Source organism: Triturus cristatus, chromosome 7 (assembly GCF_964204655.1).
Source record: "Triturus cristatus chromosome 7, aTriCri1.1, whole genome shotgun sequence".
NCBI lineage: Eukaryota > Metazoa > Chordata > Amphibia > Caudata > Salamandridae > Triturus > Triturus cristatus.
Window position 1 is genome coordinate 976,392,704 of NC_140590.1, and position 17,797 is coordinate 976,410,500.

Sequence of the window (17,797 nt, forward strand, 5' to 3'; positions counted from 1 at the left end):
CTTTCAAATCCCTCCAGTGGGTTGATTTGCTCACGTCATTTTAGGACAGGTGCAAGCAGCCCTCCATTGAGCCTCCGAGTGAGACTCTGCTTGCTAAGTGAAATTACCTGCCACGCAGATCATGGAGGAACCTTTCCTCCATGCAGACCCCTCCTGTTCTATGGGGCAGTGCGTCGACTCCACGGCCGAAGCCGCCGTGATTAAATTATTTCCAGAATTTGCTTCAGAGATGAGTCCGCACTCCCAGGCAGGTAGGTAACAACCTTAATTTATTGAAAACAAGCAGCTTCTCATTCCGTTTTTTAGTCCTTTGGCCTTACGCGTTTCTGGGAATTCTTTCCCCTTCGTCAGAGGCCTGCGTGAGCAAAATCCAATCCTGTGCACTGTCTCGTCCCCTGCATGCTATTTATACTTCAATTAGCCTCCGGTGTGCCAGTTCATTTTATCAGCTTTCCAAATGCACGCTGGGACTTGCAGTCAATTCTGCACTTTCAAATCCCTCCAGTGGGTTGATTTGCTCACGTCATTTTAGGACAGGTGCAAGCAGCCCTCCATTGAGCCTCCGAGTGAGACTCTGCTTGCTAAGTGAAATTACCTGCCACGCAGATCATGGAGGAACCTTTCCTCCATGCAGACCCCTCCTGTTCTATGGGGCGGTGCGTCGACTCCACGGCCGAAGCCGCCGTGATTAAATTATTTCCAGAATTTGCTTCAGAGATGAGTCCGCACTCCCAGGCAGGTAGGTAACAACCTTAATTTATTGAAAACAAGCAGCTTCTCATTCCGTTTTTTAGTCCTTTGGCCTTACGCGTTTCTGGGAATTCTTTCCCCTTCGTCAGAGGCCTGCGTGAGCAAAATCCAATCTTGTGCACTGTCTCGTCCCCTGCATGCTATTTATACTTATGCTATATATATATATATATATATATATATATATATATATATATATATATATATATATAAGCTCAGCATATAAGCTGCTGAGTTACTTCTGCAGTGCAGCCTGATGCCATTCATAACTCATTAGAGGCTATAGCTACAGCCATTCCATTTTAAGAGGACATTCTAGGAGAATCGAATCTAGAAGGGAAAAAAGATATGAAGTCTACTAAGAAAAACACTAACTTCTGTGGCAGCCTGAAAAGGCCTCTGTCTACCCTAAAACACTGCAAAATTAAATCTAACCCCATTAATCTGGTGGAAGAACCTGAGACTAGGCCTGGGCAGTAAATTCCGTTACGCTCGTGGAATTTGCGGAATTTGGGTAATTGCCCAAAATTCTGCTTTCCGCATCTTCACGAAATTTTTTGCTTGTTCGCGTTCTCAAAATGCGTGTTCGCGAGATATTTCTCCTCGAGCACGCAAACAGCGATTGTGAACAGGAAAAAAGCATTGCGAACAAGCAATTCTGCGTGTTCGCGGAATTTTTGCGTGTTCGCGGAGATTTTTACCGTTTCGCGGAGATTTGCGTAACGCGATTACGCAAATTCCGCCCACCCCTACCTGAGACACTCAAACCCAGTTGGTTTGATGGCTTTATGGGAATTTTGATAAACCACCGTCAAAGTACATTGCAATTCTTGAGAAACTATCCAAGGTAGAGGCTTGTGTGAGCCATCTCTTGAAAGCTGGACTTCCTCTTGAGTGACTGTTTTTAAGTGCTGAGCCAGTCCTCTCAGAGCCTTCCACAAGCACAGGGACGCATAAATCCTCGAGTGCAGGGTCCCTTAACAGTGTCCCAACCAGACCTACTGGGATAGAGAAGAAAAAGAAAACAGATTTGAGGCGTAAGGGCAGCCAGGATGTCATTGATTCTAGGGGTCTCCAAGTGAGAAAGGCAGAAGCAGGTTTACTTTCCCCCGGATCAGGGAACATTCCGGTAATTAATCTACCTCCAAAGGCAGTCTTGATGGGAGTTCCAGGACTAAGACCTGGCTATATTAAGTCATATGTGGAATTAGGTAATATGTGACTAAATTGGCTGGGCAAGAACAAGAACTTTCCGATCTCAATGGCAAGCAATATCCTGTTTACTTGAAGGGTAGGGTGGATAGTGTAGGGGCAAATGAACTGTCCTGGAGATTGTGTAATTATTCATTTTAGAGAGCTGACGGTGGTATGCAAACTTCTGTTTGATGATGGCCCAGATCATATGAGGGGTTCAGGGCTGACACTCTTACCATTACGGTATTTTCATAAACCTCCCCTAGGATTTGGACATTACCAATCCCAAGGAATATTTAATAAATCACACCCCTGCGTCTCAGTGCAAACAAGCCCCAGTTAAGTGGTATGTATAATGTTCTGGTATGCAATAGATTTCGGCCTTTGGATCTTGTTGAGTGACTTAGTGGGCCAGGAACTATGGCATGCTTTGATAGACACACAATGGGATCTAGCTGGTTGGATAATTGTATAGAAAGCATTGAATGCAATAATAGCCCAAACATGTATTGTGCTAGCATGTCCAACCTCAGCTGCAACAGGGCAACAACTTTAGGTCCCTTGGCATCCTCCCCTTATGCTGGCAATACTGGCCAAATGTAACCTCCCATAGTTAAAGCTATTGGGGCTAATGAGAACATTGATCCACTTTCCGTGACATAAGATAACATAACATAACATGTGTATTTGTAAAGCACACGTATCACCCAAGGATATCAAGGTGATGAATCATAGATATTTATTGTTACCCAACTCAATGGTACTCATTTTATTGACTTCAGATGGATGAAAGGCTGAGTGACTTGTAACCATGAGGTCGAACACAGACCCCTACATCGGGCGCATTAGTCCGCTAAGCCACCAGACCCATAGCCACTTCCCTGTGTTAAACCTTGAAGCCCGAATTGGGATGACCTGCCAACAGCAGTCATGGGAACAGGCATAATGAGAGGTTCAGCCTAGTTATAAATGATGGAGTGGTGACACACATGGGTGTTCCCGATTAAGGGAACAAGAAAAAAATTCAACATAGTTTTGTGGAATTTTGCTAGGTTAGGGGGTAAACTGAATTATCAGAATTGGGAAACTTACATCAGTTCATTTGATATTTGCCTATTCCAAGAAACTTGGCAAAGACAAAAACTTAATCATATTGGCTTTGCCTCCTTCAGTGATGTGGCGAGGACTCATGGCAGGGGAAGACCCTCTGGGAGATTGATGATGTGGATTGGGTTGCATGGAGGCTGTGAAGTGGTAGGGTCTGAATCGACCAATAATGAGATTTTATGTGTAACCATTACATTTCCGACTTGGTGTACAATTAACATCTATAATATTTATTTAAGGCTGTCTGCATATCGCCTGGAATCTACATTGGTTGACCTGTTAGCTTCACTTATGGCTGAGCTCCTTCCAGATATCTTGAAAATTGTAGGAGGCGATTTCAATTGCCAATTTGAACCTCTAGACCTTGCTAGTCACATCCCGTGATCAGAGGAGGACAGGATCTGGTTAATAACCCTGGGTGTAGTGTGGTAAATAATTTAATTACCGGTACTTAATTTGATGCGGAAAATCTATAATAATAGCTCAGTAAAATAAGAGGCAGAATCCGTGGTATTAGAGGTTCGGAACGTGCTTTATTCCAAAATCAATTCGAATTGAGGACTCCATATTCCGTCACCACGAAGGTTCAGGAAGTGAAGGACAATACTTTATTGACAGATAATCATATTTATAGAAGAGGCATTATAGTGAAACAGATGCAGGAGGCGTAACAGTTGATAACAGAGATAAAATCATACATGCGTAACTAAAATGGGTGTAACTAGGCGTAACTAAAGAACGTCATTAGGTATGATGTCATAAATGGGTGGTTCCATGAAAGAATTTCGCAATGTCAGCAAAAATACTTGGCAGAGATGCGCGCGCAGCAGCATGACGTGTGATTGACGTGTAACTAGAGGGTGAAGGGGACTTGACATTTAGCTCTACATGTGGAGACAGAAGTCTGGGGTTATGTCAACCTAATCCCGAATCATATCTAACATCCTATGTTTAAAGAACTATGTTATCCAAAAGGAGAGGTCTCTTATGATAGAATCTTATTCTATACTGACTATACTGACTGTTAGTGCGTGTACAAGCGTCTAAGTGTCTACACTAGATGCGAGGGGGTAGGAATATTCCATGGTAACAGGCTATGAATTACTTGCATGAGGGCAGCGAGGCCTGGCCCTTTGCACGGAAGCTGGAAGAATGTTTACCTAAACTACTAGACAGGAATGCATCGGATGAGGAGCGGAGCAGAGCAGATAATCTTGAAGGTGAAATACAGTTTTTGGCAGGCAGATAGGCCGACAGGCCGAGTCAGGCACCGTTAGCCGCGCAGGGAGTAGGACAAAGTTCATGGTCACAGATGCAGGCTCAGACTGGAGCTTTCAGAGGCAGAAGGCAGGAAAAGGCTTAATGGCAGAATCAGGGCCTACTCGCCTGGACTGTAAAATGGGATAAATGAACCATATAAAGCCGGTGGCCTTTCATACTTAGGAATAGAATATCCGGCCCATTCATGGCGGATCTGAAAGAGGACATGTTGACGGTGGACGCACATGTGTTTGCGTCTTCATAACTGGAACTGGAGGGAACATACATGTACTTGTGATTTATACATGAAACCGTTGGGGTCCAAGATAGGGGACATAACTGTTCATAAAAATCCATATTTCCACATTCCCTCCTTGTCCCCTACTTGCCCTTAAGAGATATCAATCTTCATCAATCCGTTGATCTGTTCATATAACATCATTTGTTCTTCTTTCTTCTTCCGGGATCTTGAATGAAAACTTAGATGTGGGATACACGAGGTGGCACATAGACCACAAATCGCTGGCCCACATTGTAGACATAAGCAGCAACTGAATAGTATGAGAAAGCCAATACCTAGGAAGGAGAGCATTCTCCATCCCCAGGCTGACAACACGCCCCAGAACCAACCGGACCAAGTCCAGGTGCCTGGACTCTGGTGTATCTGGCTTACAATCTTATGAAGGCGGGTTATGGCTTTATATACTGACGGTGAATTTTCTGGTATGAAAATGCAACAACTTGATCCGATGACCCTACAAGCTCCGCCCCTATCGGCCAGGATGACGTCAAGGACAAGACGATTTTGAAGCACAACAATCCGCATAGCAGACTGCTCTTCTGTTAAATTGCCTAAGGCGGAAATAGTTTCGTTCACTACTGCTTCAAGGGTTCTGGTTAATCTACGTATCAGCTTACTATTAGTGACTGTACCTATATAAGGAAAGAAACCTTTATTGAAATCTGTGTATTTTTCCCATGCTGTTTCAGTGTAATCGACGATTGGGAGATCTCTCTGCTGTCTATTGTGTACTAAATGAGTATTTCTATGATAATCAGGAGGAGCTAAGAAAACAGGTGGTAGAAGGAATGCTATGTAACAGGTACCATCCCAATCTAAAGGTAGGCGTATATATGCGGTCTGGCCACATATAAAGTAGGAATGACGAGAAGCTCTAAATGTAGACTTGCCTTGATCACTGAATTTTATCACAGTGGTGCATTTACTATGGCCCATGTGTATGGAGCCATTCTTTCTTATACATAGTTCCCCTTTTACTGGGAATACCGACATGGTGGATAATATTGGTGTAGCTTCAGATTCAACGTTCAGGATCATGAGGTTAAGTGTAAAATTACCTAATCCATATACTTCATTTTCTAGATCAGTTCCTGTTCTTTTGGGAAGTCCCTCCTTGTTACGGTAGCAGACTTTAAGCAAAACTAAGTTCAGGTTTCCCCATACCCAGTTGTCTTGATAAACTGCTGATTTTGAATCTAAGGAATTAATTAAACTAAACCATGCTCCACAGGAGCCATTGTGTGTGAACGGATATGGAAAGAGAGGCAGAATTCCCTTATAGTTCTGATAGGGAGGGAGTCGGCCACATATCCAACAATTTGTAGCATTGCTAGCCTGATGGGAATGATGTAACATACTAATAAAAGTGTTATTGCGCAGCGCAAATCTATAGGACAACTCATGCGGGGGTAATTCACTAAAAGAATGTTCAGCAGTAACATTGTAAACATGTTTAGAAATAGGATAATATATGTGCAACAATATACTTGCAGCTATTATTAAAAGACATAAGAAAAACAAAATTAATAACGTCACTGTGCAATGACTACGCAGTGATTTACAGTACGCATGTTTTTTCAACTGCATTTGATTATTTCTTTCTCTATTCCGGTCCAGAGGATACATGTCAGAGACAAATTCAACCGATTCACCTTGGAGAGGACTTAAACAATCAAATTGTCTGACTGATTGGACCTCAATTTTAGTCTATATAATTCTGAGTTCGTTTGCTCAACCAAGGGGAGCTTTGAGTCTGTCTTTGAGGAAATACAGGGTTTAGTCTCTATATCGGATGGTAGTCCATGAAATTTCTTGATATGACTCGAGTGTATCCAACCCTTGCGACCTTCGATCTTCACGGCTGTCCTCGTGGTGAGCAGTACAAGTTGAGGCGATTTCCACCTAGGATCCAGCTGAGTCTTCCGGTCAAAATTCCGCACTAACACCAAGTCCCCGGGAACTACGTCATGGGGTTTCACCTCGGTGTTGTCGGGAAAGGCTGCAGCTACCTGTGAACGACAAGATTGTAGTGCAGACATCAAGGAAGCCAGGTAATCTGTCAGCATATTACAGTCAACGTCAGTGATTTTGCGTGGTATAGGCGTCCCCCACATATTTGGTGGTCTACCGAAGATCACCTCATACGGGGATAGCCCTGTTCGAGAGTGTGCTACCATTCTCATGTAAAAGAGTGCAACTGGTAAGGCTACTACCCAGTCGACACCTTTCTCTCTACATATTTTGGACAATCTAATTTTCAGAGTTTGATTATGTCGTTCCACGAGACCTGCTGCCTCGGGGTGTCGGACACAGTGAAATCTCCATTGATAGCCTAACAGAAGTGAAACGTGTTTCATTAGTTCGGATGAGAACGGCTGGCCGTTATCTGAGTAGACAACACGTGGTAAACCGTACCGTGGGAAGAATTCTCGAACTAACTGTTTGGCAGTAGTCGGGGCAGTGTAATCTGAGACCGGGTATGCTTCTGTCCAACGGGAAAGAGCACAAACAACTACAAGAACATATTTGAATCCTCGACATCGTTCCATCTGGATATAATCCATCTGGAGGACTTCAAAAGGGTGATCAGGAGGCTGAAATCCACCCTGTTCTACGGGAATGCTTTTACCTGGGTTAAACTGACAACAGATCATACAGGTACGAACTTTTTGTTTAGCTGCTGCTCGTAAATGTTTGTTGAACCAAATGTGTTGAATGCTGTCTAGCATAGCTTTTTCTCCTAGGTGGGCTGGACTATGTATTGTATTAATGATAACTTGGACCATTGAGTCGGGAAGAAACCATATAGATTTTTCCTTCGTCATCCATCCCTGATCGGTTTGGATCCCTCCTAATTCAGTCCATTTCTTTATTTCTTCTGGGGTAGCATGTGTCTGTATGTCAATTACGTTAAGAGCGGGATCCTTAACCATCATGCAATGTGTTGGTGTCGGAACTATTGTCTTTGTCATGTTAGATGTGTGAGTTTGAGCAGTCTGTTTAGCTGTTCTGTCAGCTAGATCATTGCCTTGGGAAATGATATCAGTAACTTTCGTATGAGCTTTACATTTCATAATTGATATTGCAGCGGGTAGATGTATTGCATCTAATAAGGCATGAATGAGGGGTCCGTGCTGAATGTGGGCACCGTGAGAAGTTAAATAACCTCTCTCTCGCCACAGCACGCCGAAGTCATGTACAACTCCGAATGCATAACGTGAATCAGTGTATATGTTGACTTTCTTATTTGTGGCTTGAATACAGGCTTGTGTCAGAGCGATGAGCTCTGCTTCTTGAGCTGACAGGGTATTTATGCAATTTGTTTCAATGACTTCAGTGTCTGTTGTGACTGCATACGCGGCCACTAGCTCTCCTGTACTTGTTCTCATACATGAACCATCTACATACAACGTCAGGTCTGGATCTGACAATGGGACGTCTGTCAAGTCTTGTCTGGGTTTCGTCGTGATAGTAATAACTTCAATACAATCATGTGCTAGTGGGTCTGTTCCATTTACTGGCAAAAGTGTGGCAGGATTCAATGTACTACAACGTCTGATTTCTATGTGTGGCTGGAACAATGTTAATTCGTAACCGGTGAGTCTTGCTATAGTCAAGTGTTGTGTTTGTGTTCGGTTCAAGAGAACCTCTACTGCGTGTGGTACTTGTACTGTCAATGGATGTCCTAACACTATGGCATCGCTTTGTCTGATTGCTAAAGCTGTCGCTGCCACTGATTTTAGGCACGCAGGCAGAGCCTGAGCTACGGGATCTAATGTACTAGAAAAATAAGCACATGGTTTGTGTGATCCTGCTTGTTCCTGTGTGAGTACTGACAAGGCAGTACCTTCGCGTTCTGTAATAAAGAGTGTAAACTGTTTATTGTAACATGGTGTTGCTAAAACAGGTGCTTGACATAAAGCTTTCTTTAGGCTTTCAAAAGCTTGTGTATGTTCCTGAGTCCAAGGGAGGACAGTCGATGTGGCTGCCTCCTGTGTTGTCAACTGAATGAGTGGTTTTGCTAGAAATGCATACTGAGGGATCCACTGCCTACAATATGAAGTGAGGCCTATAAAAGCCCGTACCTCCTTTTGTGTCTTGGGTGGTGGCATGTTAGCAATTAACTGGATGCGATCTGGTGTAAGCTGCCTTCCCTCCTTGGACAGCGAGTGACCAAGGTAAACAACTCGCTGGACACAGAATTGCAGCTTAGAAGGGGACACCTTGTGCCCCTTGTCAGCCAAAAATTTTAAAACCGTCAGTGAGGCTTTTTCACATTCAGGTTCGCTTCTAGCGGTGATCAGCAGATCGTCGACATATTGAAGCAGGGCAGTGTTGACTGGCATGTGGATACTGTCAAGTTCTCGTTTCAGTGCTTGGCTATAGATGCTGGGGCTTTCTGTGAATCCTTGAGGTGCGCGTGTGAATTTAAAGCTTCGTCCATTTAAACTAAATCCAAACAAGTATTGGCTTTCCGGATCTATTGGGACGCTAAAAAAAGCATTCTTGAGATCAATTACAGTAAAGAATGTTGCTTCGGAATCAATGGCTGTCAGTAATGAAGAAATGTCTGGGACTACGGGGTATTGTGGTACAATACATTTATTTAATTCGCGCAGATCAATAACCAATCGATATACTGGCGGGACTTTTGGATCAGTTCGTTTAAGAATCGGAATTATCGGGGAATTACATACATTGGAGTCAGTTTCCACAACCACTCCTTGGGTAATAAGCTCGTCAATGATTTGCAGTAAAGCCACTACAGCATCTGGGGGTAACTTGTATTGTCGCATTCGTGGTAGTACCACTCCTGTCTTTAGTGTGACTCGATACGGTGTAATGTTCATGCAACCAACATCTGTAGGGCCTTGTGCCCATAAATGTGCGGGTAAAGTCTGCAGTCGGTGATCCATGTCTCGGGACACATAGTGCCCTTTGAAATCACGTAAAAACAATCTTACTCCTTCCGGAGAACAACATATTATAGCTCCTAGAGCTTTCAATGTTTTTATACCTAACAGGTTTTCTGGACATGATTTAGTAAGCAATAAATCTGTAGTTCGTGTCAAGGGACCAATCGTAAGTGGAAGAGGCTGTGATACCTCATTAATGATAGGTTTTCCTGAAAAACCAAGGGAAATATTCTGTGAGCCTGAGAGGGGTGCCCCTGGAACTTCACTACGTTTTATGGTTGTTCAGCTTGCCCCTGTATCAAGTAAAACATTTTTATCCTGGCCTAATAGTTCACTGTGTACATAAGGTCCTTCTTGATCTACAGGGACCTCAATAAGGGGTAAGCCAACTTCCCTCTCTAGGCTGTTTCATGAGTATCGTTGATAATCAGGATAGTCATACTGTGCGGTCTGGTACATCTGTTGTGTCGTTGTCTGTGTGGCAGCAATAGGCTGCGGTGGTGGAGCTGGCATAGACTGTTGCGGAGCTGGCATGGACTGTGCATGCTGCGGGGCTCCTTGTTGGTTCTGATCCTGTCTAAGTGGCCGTGGTCTTTCTTTTGTATTACCTATGGCGATATTATGTTTTAAAACTGGACAATCGTGTACGTAATGACCTGGCTGTTTACAATAGTTGCATGTCCCTTTTACAGGACCTGGTGAAACACTGGACTGTGTCATACCCTTTTTATGACCGTCTGCTGGAACTGTCTGGGAAACTAGCATTTTCATTTTTGTGTCTTTCATGCGTCTTTGTTCATGTTCTTGTTCTTCTCTAATTCTATTGTGATGGTACTGTAACATTTGTAACATTTGTGACGGAGTGTTACCTTGCCAGGTACTCTCGAATTTCAATACTCTATTCTTAACTTGGGGCAAGGAATTTTCAACTAATTTTGTCACAAACAGATGTGGATACGATTCGCTACTTGCTTTTATTCCACTATTTATACCAAAACATTTTTCGAATCGGGCATAAAAATCACTAGTGTCTTCATCTTGCTTTTGTTTACAGGCTGAGATTGCACCCCAGTCTTCCTTTTTCGTAGTTAATAAACGTGGCAGTACCTGTACTAATAAACCTGGTAGTATTTTGGTCTTTTCCCCAAGCCCTAAACCTGGACCTCGAGCTGTTTCTTCGTTTTCTAATGCTGTCCAATCTATCTTTTGGTCTCCCACCTCCCAATCCTTTTCTTTGAGTTTTTCGTAAATGCCCGCAGGCATTAATACCTTTAATATTTTCATAATGTCGGGATAGGTATACTCTCCCATGAGCAACATGTCTTTAATTTCACGGTGGAAACCCGCTGGGTCTTTGTCATGACTGGGTACCACTTTCTTCATTTCTAATAGTTCCATTTTAGATATGGGTGTGTATACAAACACACGTTTAAACTGATTGTCATCACCTTTTATCGGATGCACTTCGCGTAAGGGATTCTGTCTATCCATATAATACGTCGTTCTTTCCTTGATGGGCAGTGAGACATGTTCGGGGCATACAAAAAGAATGTACTGCTTTCTGGATTCTAGTATTTCTCTAATTAACTCAGTACCTGAACCTCTCCATTTATTCGTGAGTAGTTCAGTCAATATATCAGGTAAGGGACCAGGATCGGAGTGTTGGCTTTTATATAATATAAGGAGTTGTTGAATCATATAGATACCAGCTAAACGCTGTTCATCTGGGGTGAGGTTCAAAAACGTGTGCGCTAATGTATCATCACTATATTTTCCGGGACTGTCAACCCAGTGAACGGCTGACCTGGCTAATTCTTGTTCGTCCATAGAATCGAGTATATGATAACCCCTTCGTTCTCGGAGTAATTTGTCAGCGGCTTGGAACGACTGTTCGGGGGACCTTATATTTATTATAGGGGTTTGGAAATTTCTGTTATTTTCTGGACGTATTGGACGTATCGGATCAGTAAAGCATCTAGTATTATTGCAAGATCTTCCTCTACCTACATAGGCCATTGTTTCTAACTGTCCTGTGGGCAGTTCTAATTCTTCCTCCTCTTCGGTTTGTTCAGGCTGGTCTACTGCTAATCTTTCTTCGTGTATTCGTTCTATTTCTTTGCGTATTTTTCGGCACATAGCTATTATACTTAATCGTTTATCATGTCTCCCTTCTGATATATTCCGACTCCATGTGGTAAGAATTTGCATTTCTTCCGGATTTACTCCTGGTCGGTCTTGATTTCTGACCACACAATTTATGAGGAAACGTAACAGTTCCCCCTGTATTTCCACTTTCTGGTACTCCATGGCTCTATTAATACTCTCAGAATCTCGCCCTGACTGGACAAAGTGATATATATTTTCTAAATGTGTAGTCATTCCTGGTAGCCTCCCTAAATATATTGCAGCTCGTCGGATACGTAATGATGCCAGCAGCATTTCATCCTTTTTGCCGGGCACAGGATCATATCTACAATCTACTAGAAGTTCCTTAAGCGTGTCGGGAGTTACTAGTTTGGGCGTACGTTGGTGGGCTAATTCTTGAAAGGAAAGTTTATTTACTCTGGGTGGCGTGGAAAAAATGTTTGTTGTACCTCCTGTAGCACCGCCTGGGGTGCTGGGTGTGAAAGGATTCGTTGAACGTGATATAGCAACCATAGGTGTGGGTACAGCTGTAGAAACAGATGTGCTTGCCGGAACTTGTGTCGGAGTTTGTTGTTGCGGAGGTACAGACGGAGGAGGGTCTTGGCGTTGAACCCCCTCGGCAGGCGGTCTATGTGGCGCGGTATTAGCATACTCGGGAGCTGCGTCGTCTAAATAAGAAGAAAGAAAAACATCTTCTGCGGTTCTGGGATGCCCTTTGGGATGTGCTTTTATCGGAAACAATGGGGGTGGCAAGTCTTTTGGTATCTCCGGAGTAGCCTTAGGTAACCCTTCGGCCAGAAGAGGATACATACCATTCATAAGGGCATTTCTTTGTCTGTCTACTTGTTCAGATTTTACTCGAGTACCTTCTTCAATTAATAGATTTTCTCGGACTTTATTTGAATTCTCCTTACTTTTCTCTTCCTGTCTGAGTGCTTTTTCTGTACGTCTATATGATTCTTTACGCCATAATTCAATGGCATCTTTCTGTGATTGTCTAGCTTTCTTTTTCCATAATTCTTCCTCTACTTTCATGATGCAATCTGCATCCCAGGTCCCAGCTGCGGGCCACCTCTGACTTTCTGGTAATTCCTTGGTGTAGTCTACCCATAAATCAAGAAATAATATGGCGTCTAGGCCATGTTTATGATACATGAAGTACCCTGGAGTGTCCCTAGGAGGAATGGGAACAGCTTCTTCGAGTACCCCTTTTCTAGTTTTGATCTGTCTTAATTTCGAAAAGAGCGGCATATTGAGAACTGATCTGATACCTAATTCTGAACACGTTTTAATACAACAAAACACAATAATGAACAGTCATTCACACCACAATATGCAGAACGTATTTAAAACATTTTAACATTTAACATTTAATGAACAACAATGATGGCCATTTAGGGAACTAGTCACTAAGCATAATACTCGGCACTAACTAGGTAATTCTGAATTATATACTAGACATACTCGATATACTGCTGAACAGTACAGATACACTGCTGAAACAGTGCAGACCGGATTTGTGTACCCAAACCCGTCTTGACCGGCACAACCTATGTGCACGTCAGAACGCCTCCCCGACAATGGTACTCACCGGGTAGCTCGGAACGGAAGGCCTCGGAAATGAACTGAACTGAACTCAGACCGGACTGGACTCGACTCGAAACTTCGGAACTTCGGAACCTGGTGGGCCTCTGTATACCTCGGATCTTGCTCTCTCAGCTAGGCTCTGGTCGGGATACTTCGCACTTCTCACCGCCTCGTCTGGGTGTTGATCGCAGCCTCAGTTACCCCCGCTCGGCAGGAGGGAGATACAGGAAATCCTGTGGGTACGCGTTGTTGTCCGTCCAGCTGTGGCAGGAGACCGGGCCTGCAACGCACCTCCGGCGCGTGAGATGAGAAAGTGTCCCTATTCGGGCGCCATTCATGTGGTAAATAATTTAATTACCGGTACTTAATTTGATGCGGAAAATCTATAATAATAGCTCAGTAAAATAAGAGGCAGAATCCGTGGTATTAGAGGTTCGGAACGGGCTTTATTCCAAAATCAATTCGAATTGAGGACTCCATATTCCGTCACCACGAAGGTTCAGGAAGTGAAGGACAATACTTTATTGACAGATAATCATATTTATAGAAGAGGCATTATAGTGAAACAGATGCAGGAGGCGTAACAGTTGATAACAGAGATAAAATCATACATGCGTAACTAAAATGGGTGTAACTAGGCGTAACTAAAGAACGTCATTAGGTATGATGTCATAAATGGGTGGTTCCATGAAAGAATTTCGCAATGTCAGCAAAAATACTTGGCAGAGATGCGCGCGCAGCAGCATGACGTGTGATTGACGTGTAACTAGAGGGTGAAGGGGACTTGACATTTAGCTCTACATGTGGAGACAGAAGTCTGGGGTTATGTCAACCTAATCCCGAATCATATCTAACATCCTATGTTTAAAGAACTATGTTATCCAAAAGGAGAGGTCTCTTATGATAGAATCTTATTCTATACTGACTATACTGACTGTTAGTGCGTGTACAAGCGTCTAAGTGTCTACACTAGATGCGAGGGGGTAGGAATATTCCATGGTAACAGGCTATGAATTACTTGCATGAGGGCAGCGAGGCCTGGCCCTTTGCACGGAAGCTGGAAGAATGTTTACCTAAACTACTAGACAGGAATGCATCGGATGAGGAGCGGAGCAGAGCAGATAATCTTGAAGGTGAAATACAGTTTTTGGCAGGCAGATAGGCCGACAGGCCGAGTCAGGCACCGTTAGCCGCGCAGGGAGTAGGACAAAGTTCATGGTCACAGATGCAGGCTCAGACTGGAGCTTTCAGAGGCAGAAGGCAGGAAAAGGCTTAATGGCAGAATCAGGGCCTACTCGCCTGGACTGTAAAATGGGATAAATGAACCATATAAAGCCGGTGGCCTTTCATACTTAGGAATAGAATATCCGGCCCATTCATGGCGGATCTGAAAGAGGACATGTTGACGGTGGACGCACATGTGTTTGCGTCTTCATAACTGGAACTGGAGGGAACATACATGTACTTGTGATTTATACATGAAACCGTTGGGGTCCAAGATAGGGGACATAACTGATCATAAAAATCCATATTTCCACAGTAGGACTACGCTACGCTCGCATAGTTTGCGCAACTACACGGTACGTGAATTGCACGTAGCACAGTGCAAAAACGCGGAGCGTATCGGGCATTTTTTGCTTACTCATGGCCCTCAACGTCAAGTTGGCAACTGCGAGCAAGCAAAATGACATCCCAGCGAGACTTTTTCCTCGTTCGCGATCAGCAACATCAAGTTGCCAATCGCGAGCGTGGAAAATAAACCTCCTGGCGAGATTCTCAACGCAGGGAGGTCAGGTTTCTCATTGCGAGTGGTTGCGTATGCTCGCGACCGCTCGCGATGAGAAACTACCAGTCCACGTTGAGAAAATTGCTGCTCGAGTACTAATCTACTCAAGTGGCAGAGAACGACTGCTTGCACTGTGCAAGATGCCGTTTGCAATGATTGCACAGTGCGGACAAGCATTCGGCACTGTGCAATTAGTGCGAAGCTACGCGTAGCTTGTGTAGTGCGAAGTGCACTTCGCGTAGCTAGGCGTAGCGCTACTACGCAAACACCGGCCAGGATTAATTCCTGCCCTTAATATACGCCAGATTAAAAAGTGGTCCCCTCTTGCTGTCCAATTAAAAGCTATAACTCTGAACTACAGTATTTGTGCGGGCAATGGGAGCAATAAATCGGATAGGGATGGTAAGCATACCTTTAGTAGGATAGCCAGCACTAGCCTAATTGATTACATTTTAGTAGATGTCAAATTATGGCCATTCCTAATGGACATAGCCTTAGTGCTTAGGCATGATAGTGACCATAATGCTCTTGAGAGGGAAACATCCATTATAACACACTCATTACATCGCACTGCTTTGACAACACAACGGTTACAACACAACTGCCTCTACATCGCATGCCATTACAACGCATGCCATTACAACGCATGTCACTACAACGCATGCCATTACAATGTATTATAAGGTAAGTAATGGAGATTTTTTAGTTTTGGGGTGGGTATGGGTTTTGGGGTTGATGGGAATAATAATTTTTACCACTACACTATCCAACACTTTCCCTACTGTTGCACTCACTGGAGTGGATCAAAGGCATTTTTACTCCTACACTATCCAACACTTACCCTACTGTTGCCCCAAAAGTATTATGCATTGTAACGGTATGCATTGTAATGAAATGTGTTGTAATGGTAGTTTTTGAAAATGTGTTGTAATGCCATTTGTTGTAAAGTCTTGCGATGTAATGGTAGTTGCGATGTAAAAACCGTGTTGTAAAACCATGCGTTGTAATTGTTTGCATTTTAACGCCATATATTCCTCTTGAGATAAACTTAGAACTGGCTATGATGCCTAGTCTCATTGACCTGGTCCAACCATTGGGTGATAGGTGTAAACCCAGCCACAACAAAAGCAGAATTCACTGACATGCAGTGGCCGAATCTGAGAAAACCTTGTGATCTACATATAATGAGGTTGAACAGTCACTGGGGGAGCTTTGCAGCCTTAACCTGGCCTCCTCACAGGAGACCAATTTAGCAAAGGTTGGAGATGTACATAATTTCCTCTTTGAAAGCTTAAAAAATTAATTTCTTAAAGAAGCGAGAAACTATGAACCAAGGAGTAGTGTACCATCCTGATTCAATCGACAATATAGACTGGCCCCTTTAATAATTCTATCAAGACCTTGAGCAGGGGAGAGATTTAAGCTAGGAGAGCTGCATATAAAACAATGCGTGCTAAGGCAAAAAATGACTGGGACAAATTTGGGGCCTTTTAGTAGCTGCTGGAAGGTACAACAATCAAACCCCTTTTTGGATGTTGATCGCTTTAATTAATTCTATCAAGACCCACAGGAAACAGGGAGGGAATATCAAGAAATACAATAATATCACTGAGGAGGCCTGGATTGTACTTTTTTTCTAATTTATATCAATTAATGTTCATTGCGAGAATGCCATCTGAAGTTCTAGAAATGTCTTCTTGTGATAATGTGGTTGCACATTCAGTGGGCTTTCCTCTGATAACATACAGAGAGGTGGGACAGGCAATTAGAAAGATTGCACCCCTCAGAGACCCAGGCCTCAATAAGGTACCCAGGGACATGTTCTTGTCTGCAAATTGATAGCTGGACCCCCCATCTCACAGTGGTGTTTAATGCCATCTTAAATGGGCTAAACATTCCCACATCATGGGCAGGGGCTTATTTGTTTCCAATATATAAAAAGGGTTGCCCATTAGTTTGATTGACACCACCCAAAAATTTTGGCAGGATCATTCTCACCAGGCTACAGCAATGGTTAGAAGAGAATGGCATACTTTGCCCCTTACAAGTGGGTTTCCACGCCAATACTTCTACTGTTGATCAGGTGTTACGGTTACAGATTATCTATTGTAAAAACGTGAACTTAAAAAAAGGTAAGGCTATATGCTGTTTTTGTGGACCTCAGAGAAATCTGCTGTGGAAAAAGTTAGCTGAGTTGGAAGTTTCAACCTACATGTGTGAAATAATTAAGAGATTACACCTAAACAACTACGCCTACGTTCAGTGTGGAAAACTGGGTGTAGTAACAAGACCTTCCCCAGTAAAAAGGTGCATAATACAGGGTTGTGTGCTGGCCCCTACCTTATTTATCTTGTTTTTAAATGACTTAGTTGCTTTCCTCAATAGTTGTGACAATGATGCTCCCATATTACCAGGCATGGGGGTTCCAACCCTCCTGTTTGCTGATGATACTCTCCTTTTAGCAAAATCACTGATGGGGCTACAGAAAATACTTGATCTCTTTAGCAAATTTTGAGTGTCGAGGGGACAAGAAATAAATATAAATAAAACAAAATATATGGTTTGAAATCCCTGTCACACCACATGGCCCATCCACATTTTCGAGGGTATATCATTTGAACAGGTTTGTGTTTTTGACTACTTGGGCATTACGCTAGATGAAAAGATGAATTGGGCATACTACATAGCAAAGCGGAAACTTAAATTAGAACAGCATATAGGGGTGTTGCAGAAGTTACATAAGGTGTCCCT

The 17,797-nt window shown here is 43.2% G+C and overlaps 1 long non-coding RNA gene across 1 annotated transcript in view; it reads left to right on the forward strand.

The window, feature by feature from the left end:
- Positions 1 to 384: 384 nt before the first annotated feature.
- The window catches only part of LOC146810942 (uncharacterized), a 98,631-nt gene continuing 81,218 nt past the window's right edge, over positions 385 to 17,797 (forward strand). Inside the window, exon 1 of the long non-coding RNA XR_014965755.1 lies at positions 385 to 739. This is a non-coding gene — a long non-coding RNA (uncharacterized LOC146810942). The remainder of the gene's footprint in view (positions 740 to 17,797) is intronic.